At 41.7% G+C, this 8,586-nt stretch overlaps 1 pseudogene; it reads right to left on the reverse strand.

The window, feature by feature from the left end:
• Window positions 1-989: 989 nt before the first annotated feature.
• LOC101041622 (protein FAM83F pseudogene) lies at window positions 990-1,553 on the reverse strand (annotated as a pseudogene).
• Between the last annotated feature and the right edge of the window lie 7,033 nt (window positions 1,554-8,586).

Consider the following 8,586-nt stretch of genomic DNA (forward strand, 5'->3'; position numbering starts at 1 on the left):
AAAAGCTCATTCTAGATAAATTGGGACCTGTCAGTTATTTTGGTAATGACACATAACTATCAAATGCTATATGGAATCCACTGTGAACAGTATTTCTCTGTGAGTTCTTTTTCCAGTGTTGGAATAATTAAAAAGAATTTTTGCTTGAGGAACTTATTATGAATGACTTCTCTGTGTTTGACCATATTTCTGAGGAAAATTTGTCTTAAAAATTGGATTCAGGACAGGGGGAGGTTCTGCATGCCTTTTTGCTGACTTTCCAAGTCTCAATGATCTTCACAGTAGAGAACATCAAAGATGCTAATGGCAGGGTCACAATGGTGATAGTTTTCTAAAAATGATTCCTTCTTCCAATGTATAAAATGAAACTTTAAACTATCTTAAGGCTGACATTTAATTTTCTGTGAAGAAACTGTATTACCTCAGTAAACATAGCATTTAAAATATATAACACTGCTTTTCAAATATATATGAAGATTAAATTTTCTTCATATAGTTTTGAAATGTTTATGAAGAAATATGAATTACATAGAACTTGCTCAAAATCCTCTAATGTGTTAGAATTTGTAACAAAGTGACTGCTGTACTAACATACTTAATAGACATCTGTTTCCTAAATTTTGTTAAGGTAAAATTTTTATTTTCGTGAGGGATGAATCAAGAAGAAAACTCTTTAAGACAAAATTATCAAGAAATACATTTCATAGTTCTATGTTATTATGCAAATATTGTGACTGGAGTCATTACTTCAGCTGACTTTAACAACATTGCCAGTTTTATCTCAACATTAGCTAGGTAGGTATGTTGGCATTGCTTCTATTATTATTACCAATAAAAATAACTATTCATTTATTGTCACTTACTGTGCATTAAGAATGGTGCTAGGGAGACTTCCGGCTCAGCTCCCCGGGGGGACGGCCTCCGCGGGGTGGGGGGCAGCACCCGCTCCGCCGCAGCCGGCCTCGCAGGAAGCCCTCCGGGCGCCCGGCTCAGCACCGCCGCCCCTCCTCCTGCCCCTCGGGGTTGCCGCCGGCCTCCCATCGTGGCCGTGCGGGTGGCGGCTGCTGCCTCCAAGGCATACTTGGGGTTGAGGAGCTTGGGAGCCACAGTGGAGGAGGAGCGGCGGCCAAGCCGGCCCGCCAGGCCCAGCTGCCGGTGCAAGTCCACCTCCTCGGAGACGTCGTGCAGCTCCCGGAACTCTGTGTCAAAGGGCTCCACTTTCTGCCCGGTCAGGAGGAGGAGGAGGTTCCTGTCCACGTAGGAGGAAGTCCAGGTGCACCTGTAAGATCCGGTGGCTGCGTTGTCACCATCCACCATCAGGAACCTTCATGACAGGGCCCCTTGGTGCTCCCCACGGGCATGTAGAAGCCGACGCCTGTCACAGAGCGGACACGGATGTTCCGAGTCCGGAAGTCGGTGAGCCACAGGCCCTGACACATCTCCGGGAGATACTTCGCTCCTGCCTCGTCCAGGACGAGGTCCACTGGGACCCCGCGCTTACAGGCAACATCCACAGTGCCCTGGAAGGTGTCACCATCAGTGAAGAGGTCCATGGCCACCGCAGTGACCTGCCGGGCCTGTTGGATCTTCTGCCTGACCACTTGCTTGAGGTGCGGCGCCTTCTCGTCCTGAGCGGGTGGGTGAAGAGGATGACTTATTTATAATAGTTGGATGGAGTCTTGCTCTGTAACCCAGGCTGGAGTGCAGTGGCGTGATCTCGGCTCACTGAAGCTGCTGCCTCCCGAGTTCAAGTGATTCTCCTGCCTCAGCCTTTCAAGTAGCTGGGATTACAGACAGGTTCTTGCTATATTGACCTGGCTGGCCTGGAACTCCGGGGTTCAAGCAATCATCCTGCCTCAGCCTCCCAAACTGTTGGGATTACAGGACTACCACAACTGGATGATAAGGAAGGAAGAAACACAGTTCACAGACAAATGAGATCAATAGGTTGGCATGAGTGGAAAATGAGTTGCTGTTGCAAAAAGGCCCAGCATCACTTTGACCATTGCTCTACACAATAAATGCTAAATCGGACCAACTTTTTTCTAAGCAGACATCATCGTGAAACACATGTTGATGAACAATAACGAAGAGGGATCAGTAAATGAAACAAAATTGTTCAAAAGTCGAAGAAGATGTGGCAGAAAGGACCTGCTTTCTAATAGTTGATTATTCCACCAATTCCTTCATGAGGAAGACATTGAGTAATTTCCAGAGCTATATTTTAGTATTCATAAATTCTGTGTGATTGTGAATATCAAGTCTCCATCTTGTTGCCCAGGCTGGACTGCATTGGCTGCATCTTGGCTCACTGCAACCTCCGTCTCCCAGATGCAAGTGTTTCTCCTGCCTCAGCCTCCCAAATAGCTGGGATCACAGGTACAAAAGAAAGCAAATGATCCACACATTCTGTAAACGTAATACTGCACACAGACCAATGATTACTGATTCATTGACTGGCATGTAGAACAAACCAAATAAGTTGAGAAAAAATACTGTTTTAAAAATATCTTCCATTTATTTCCTCATTATTTTACAATTAACTTTATAATCTCTGTTATTTCTATGGTTTTCTATTGACAAATTTCTCTCCTTACTATGAATCCTATTTTGTGGCATTTCACATTATGATTAATTTATTAGATGCTGCATCTTTTGAATATCTTGTTCAATATCTGAAATTTATTCTCTTTGTTTAAAGCTACAAAGCTTGTTTTGGTAACCATAAGCCACATTTGATTACTAGACATTTAAATTCAAATTTATATTTTTTAATTAAATTAAATTTAAAATTGTATTTTTCAGTTACTCTAGTGACATTTCAAGTGGTTAATAACATTTTCATGTTCAGAGAGTGAAAAGGAATATTTACATCAGAGCATAAAATTCAATCAGACAATATCGCTTTAAAGAATCTGGTTCTTTAAAGTAGGCAGATTCTTTAAAGTAGGCAAGTTATTTGCAGACCAATTTAAACTTTTTAAAATGTGAGTTTTAGTTTTTTCATGGTAGATATTAAGAGGTCTTTATTCTAGGGCAATTTTAGATCTTGTACTAAGGCTTGATCTTTCTGAAATCTTCACAGAAGGCCTCAGGTGTTCATTTAGGTTCTCCACTCTGGATAGTTGGAACTCCAATGCCGTTGAAGCATGTGTGTATTCTAAGAAATTTTCAGCTAATGAAAACCAGAAACTTGTTTTTGTCAAGTCTCATAAAATATCACCCTGTTACATGTGCAGCCTGGTATTTAGGCAGTGTGAGTGGAGCCCTACGCTGGAATTTTTCTTTGCTGCCTTTTCTCTGCGACTCTGACACACGTATGTTAGTTGCTTTATGCTCCCTGAACTCTGTGTCTTCTCAACCAAGCAAACGTAATTCACTCTGCTCAGGTTTCCCTCCTTGCAGTTGGTCTGCAAAATGTTTCAAGGGATGAATCCTGGGCTTTCCTTGTGGGTTTTCCTTCTCTCAGGAATAACTCTCTCCCTCTACCTATTATCTAGCATATGAAAAGTGTGGATTCAATGCATTTTTCCAATTCTGTAGTCTTTCTGGTGAAATAGCAAATATCGCACATAACTGATATTATTTGCTAATGATTTGTTCAGGATTTTCTGTCTTATGTTTATAAAGAATGGTCATTTATTTCCATTTCTTATAATGTTTTCTGATTTTACTCTGCTGAGTAATTTCCCCTAAAGAGGTCTTTATCCTCATCTTCAGAATCTGCAAATATCCCACCTTATATGGAAAAGGGACTTTGCAAATATGATGAAAATAAAGACCCTCAGATAGAGAGAGTATTCTGGATTATCCAGATGGTGTCAATCTACTCATGTGTTTCCGAAAATTCTAGAGCTTTTATTGGCTGTGGTCAGAAGGAGATGTTACTATGGGAGAAGGAGCAAAGAATGTGGGGGCCTCACTATCCAATAGTGGCTTTGAAAACAGAGGAAAGGTGCAGTGAGGCCAAAAACTGTGAGCAGCTTGTATAAGCTGAAAAGTGAAAAAATAGATGCTCCCCTGGAGACTACAAAAAGGAATAAAACCCTGCCACACCTTGGTATTAGTCTCATGAGATGAGTGTTGGATTTTTGGAGCTACATAATTGTAAGATAACTTTCTGTTGTTGCAAGCTACTACATTTGTGGTAATTTATTTTAGCAAAAATGAAAATTTAATATACTAGGTTATGCTGACAACGCAAAACATGTTGGAAATGTTTCCTCTTCTACTGTTGTTTGAATTTCAAGAAATGGTGTCAAGTAGGCATCATTTTTCTCTAAATGCTGGTAGAATCCACAGTGAGACTACCAATTCCCAGAGTCGCTTTTTTTACAGGTTCTTAATTACAAGTTCAGTTTTCTTTACAGATATAATCTGTTGAGATTTTCTATATTTTCTTATACCAGTAATGACGATGGTAATTTGTTTTTCAAAGTATATTCATCTCCACATTGGCAAGTTTTGATGTATATAATTGTTCATCATAATTACCATAGTATCTGTATTGATATCCTGTATTCTCTTTATTTTCTGATAATAAAAATTTTCATTTTTAAAAAAAAAAAGAATGGTGCTAGGCACTTATCACCTAGCTCACAACAAGTCAGCAAAGAAATTTGCTAGCATATTTACTATATGGTAGCAAGGATTAAGTTCAATTGCAAGTAATAGGAACCTAAAATAATAATGTCTTTAAAAAGAATGATTTGTATTTATCTTACATAGAAGTCCAGAGGTAGGCAGTCTGGGCCTGGCTTTGTAGTTCTGCTCCACAAAGTCCTCTTTCTGTCTTGTTAATGCCCACTGGCTGTGGCAGTGCCAACAGCAAAGAAAGGGATAAGAGAAAGACGATAAAAAAGAAAAAAAAAACTGCACTGCTTTCCTCAAGAAGGTTTCTACTGCTTGATATTTTATTTAGAGCCCATTGGCCAGAAGGCAGTGATATAAACATGTGTAGGTGGGTGGCCGTGTGCGTAACCACAACTCTGAGGATCTAAAATGGAGAAAAGAATGATTAACCCATCTATGTTACTTGCCCGAAGTCACCTGCTTCATAAAGGAGAGAGGATTCAAAACTACATCTGTCTAGGTCTATCTTTTGGGGCAGAGCAAAGGGGATGGGAATAGTAATAATTTATTTTATAAACTTAGCATGTTGTCTTAAATATTGTTCCAGTTATTGCCATGTAACAAGCCCAATTTAAACAATAAACATTTATTTAGCTCAGCAAATCATTTCTGCAAGTCTGGGTCAATCTTGGCAGATTTCTGCTTGAAAGATGGGCAAGGGACTGACTGGCCTACAGCCTCGGGTAGGACAGCTTGTCATTCCTCCACATAGTCTCTTGTCCTTTATCAGGCCAGCCTGGGTTTGTTCTTATCACATCATCCATGTGAGAGAGGTCCATGAGAGACAACAGGAGCATGAAAGACTTCTTGAGGCATAGATTCAAAGCGGTTCAATGTAATTTTGACTGTGCTGCATTAATCAAAATGAAAAACAAGATCAACTGAGATTCAAGGGCTGGGGAAATAGATTCCATCTCTTGATGAATTACAGTGTCACATTGCAAAGATCATGGGTACAGGGAGACCACCAACTGGAGCTTTGAACGTAATAAATTTAATACTAATAAAAGTTTTTGATTGGAATCGAAAATAGTGAGGATCATCTTCAACAAAAAACCTGAATATATTGTCTTTATTTAGTTGTGTTTTTCTTTTAAAATTTTTATTTTTATTTTTCAAGACTGAATCTTGCTCTGTTGCCCAGGCTGGGGTGCAGCTGCATGATCAAGGCTCACTGCAAGTTCACCTTCCTGGGCTCAGGCAATCCTCCTGTCCCAGCCTCCCAAGTAGCTGAGACCACAGGCACTTGCCAACATACCCAGCTAATTTTTTTTTTAATTTATAGGCCGGCCATGATGGCTTACACCTGTAATCCCACCACTTTGAGAGGCCGAGACAGATGGATCATAAGGTCAGGAGTTCAAGACCAGGCTGGCCAACATGGTGAAACACCATCTCTACTAAAAAAAAGAATATAAAAATTAGCTGGGTGTGGGGGCACACTCCTGTAGTCCCAGCTACTCAGGAGGCTGAGGCAGGATAATTGCTTGAACCTGGGAGGCGGAGGTTGCAGTGAGCCAAAATGCCGCCATTGCATTCCAGCCTGAGCGACAGAGCGAGACTGTCTTGAAAAAATAATTTTTTTACTTATAGAGATAGGATCTCCCTATGTTGCTCAGGCTGGCCTCTAACTCCTGGGCTCAAGCAATCCTCCTGTCTTGGCCTCTCAAGGTGCTGGGATTACAGGCATGAGCCACCACATGCAGCCAAGTTTTTCTTCTTAGAGCAACTCAAGTTCTACAACAGTTCTTCTGAGTCATCACGGACACACTCAGGAAGTGAAACATAAACAGAGGTCCGTGGGTCTCGGAAGATTTTTTTCTGCTAGAGGGCATCTGGATTAGGACAAGGAAAGGATGGGTATAGGGCCAGAGGAGTCTGTGGGTGAAGATTTGTATCGTTCTGAGACACTAATTTGTCTGAGATTGCATTTTTCTTTTTGTTAAATCTTGACTAAGAATGTGTGAGGACTGGGCATGGTGGCTCTTGCCTGTAATCCCAGCACTTTGGGAGGCTGAGGCAGGTGGATCACCTGAAGGGAGGAGTTCAAGACCAGCTTGGCTGACATGGCAAGACCCCATCTCTACTAAGGATACAAACATTAGCCTGGCATGGTGGTGTGTTCTGTGGTCCCAACAACTCAAGAGGCTGTGGCAGGAGGATCTCTGGAACCTGGGAAGCAGAGGTTGCAGTAAGCCAGGATTGTGCCACTGTACTCCAGCCTGGACAACAGAGTGAGACCCTGTACCCCCCACCACCACCACCCACCGCCACCAAAAAAAAAAGTATGTGGGTATTCTCAAGTTCTTGAGAAAAAATAATGAGAGAGAGACTAAGTTTTATTTTCTTCATTGTTGGGCTGGTTTGTTCATTCACTAAACAAAAATGCACTGAATCCTTACCATGTGCCAAGAACCATGCTAGGCACTGAGATATAATAATAAGCAAAAACAGACCTAGTTTCTACCCTTAAGGAGTTTACCACTGTGGGTTGGAGAAATTAGACATTAATTAAATAATCCCACAAATAAATGCTCCATGATGGCAAAATGCAAAGAGTGATGTAAAGGTATATGGTGATATGAAACTCCGACTCTCCAAAACAAAGAGCTGGTCTGGTCTGTGGCATCAAAAAGGCTTTCTTAAAGAAGAAATCTTCAAGCTAAACCCTGAAGGATAAGTCAGAATTAAGCGAGTAGCAGTAGAGGATAGGGTTCCAGGCAAAGAAACAGCATCTGTAAAGGCACTTACGAAAGACTGCAGGGAAGACACTTAGGAATGAAACACAGAGAGTGAGAGGAAGTGGTTTAGAGATGAGACCTCTAAACCAGATGAGGGCTGATGACTGTCAGATTACATGGGGGTGCTAGGCCGTAGAAGAAAGTTTTATCATTATTCTCAAAAAAGAACAGCCATAGCAAGTGACAGGAGCAGGCCTGTGAGCTTAAAAGATCACTTTGTGGTTAGGTCTGAGATTGGATAACTAGAGACCAGTTAGGAGTCTACTGCAGTGTCCGGATAAAACTCAATAGCTCAGATGGGGGTGGTGATGAAGGAGAGGATGAAAAGCAGAACTATTTGGGAGATTTTTATGGTAAAATCAATAGGCCTGTGGAACATGTCAGTTACAGGAAGTAAAGAAAAGGAAGATGTAGTATATTGAATCTTTCACCCCTCCTTGCTTTCGTATCACTGCCAAGGCCTTCCTATGGGTAGACTTTGGGCTTGACAGTGTGGCCTGCTTCAGCCAATGACATAAATAGAAATGTCAGCATGCCATTCCAAGCTTAGGATTTAAGAGATCTTATGTGTTTGCACATGTACTATTTGAACCTCTGAAGCCACCATGAAAGGAATATGCCCAGACTGGCCTGCTAGTCCAAGAAGGATAAGTGACATGGGGCATAGAGTCACCCCAGAGACCTATAGTGAGCAGCAGAGCCACTCTGGCTGCTGCAATATACAACAGAGTTGCCCAACTGAGCCCAGCCTAGATCTGCCAAATTCCAAATAACTACTGCATACATTAGTGATTGTAAATAAATACATTTTTGTTGTTCTTGTTGTTGTGGTTTAGAGAAAGTGTCTTGCTCTGTTGCCCAGGCTGGAGTGCAGTGGCGTAATCACAGCTCACTGCAGCCTCAACCTCGCATGCTCAAGACATCCTCCCACTTCAGCCTTGTTAGTAACTAGGACTACAGGTGCATGCCACCATGCCTGGCTAATTTTTGTATTTTTTGTAGAGATAAGGTTTCACTGTGTTGCCCAGGCTGGTCTTGAACTCCTGGGCTCAAGTGTTCCACCTGCCTCAGCCTTTCAAAGTGTCAGGATTATAGGCATGAGCCACTGTGCCTAGCCAAATGTTGTTTTAAATATCAGAATTTGGAGTTGTTTGTTACTCAGCAATAGCTGACTCCCAGATGTGTAACCACTCAACAGGTTCATCTTGCCCAC

The sequence above is a fragment of the Saimiri boliviensis genome, chromosome 15 (genome assembly GCF_048565385.1).
Source record: "Saimiri boliviensis isolate mSaiBol1 chromosome 15, mSaiBol1.pri, whole genome shotgun sequence".
Classification (NCBI taxonomy): domain Eukaryota; kingdom Metazoa; phylum Chordata; class Mammalia; order Primates; family Cebidae; genus Saimiri; species Saimiri boliviensis.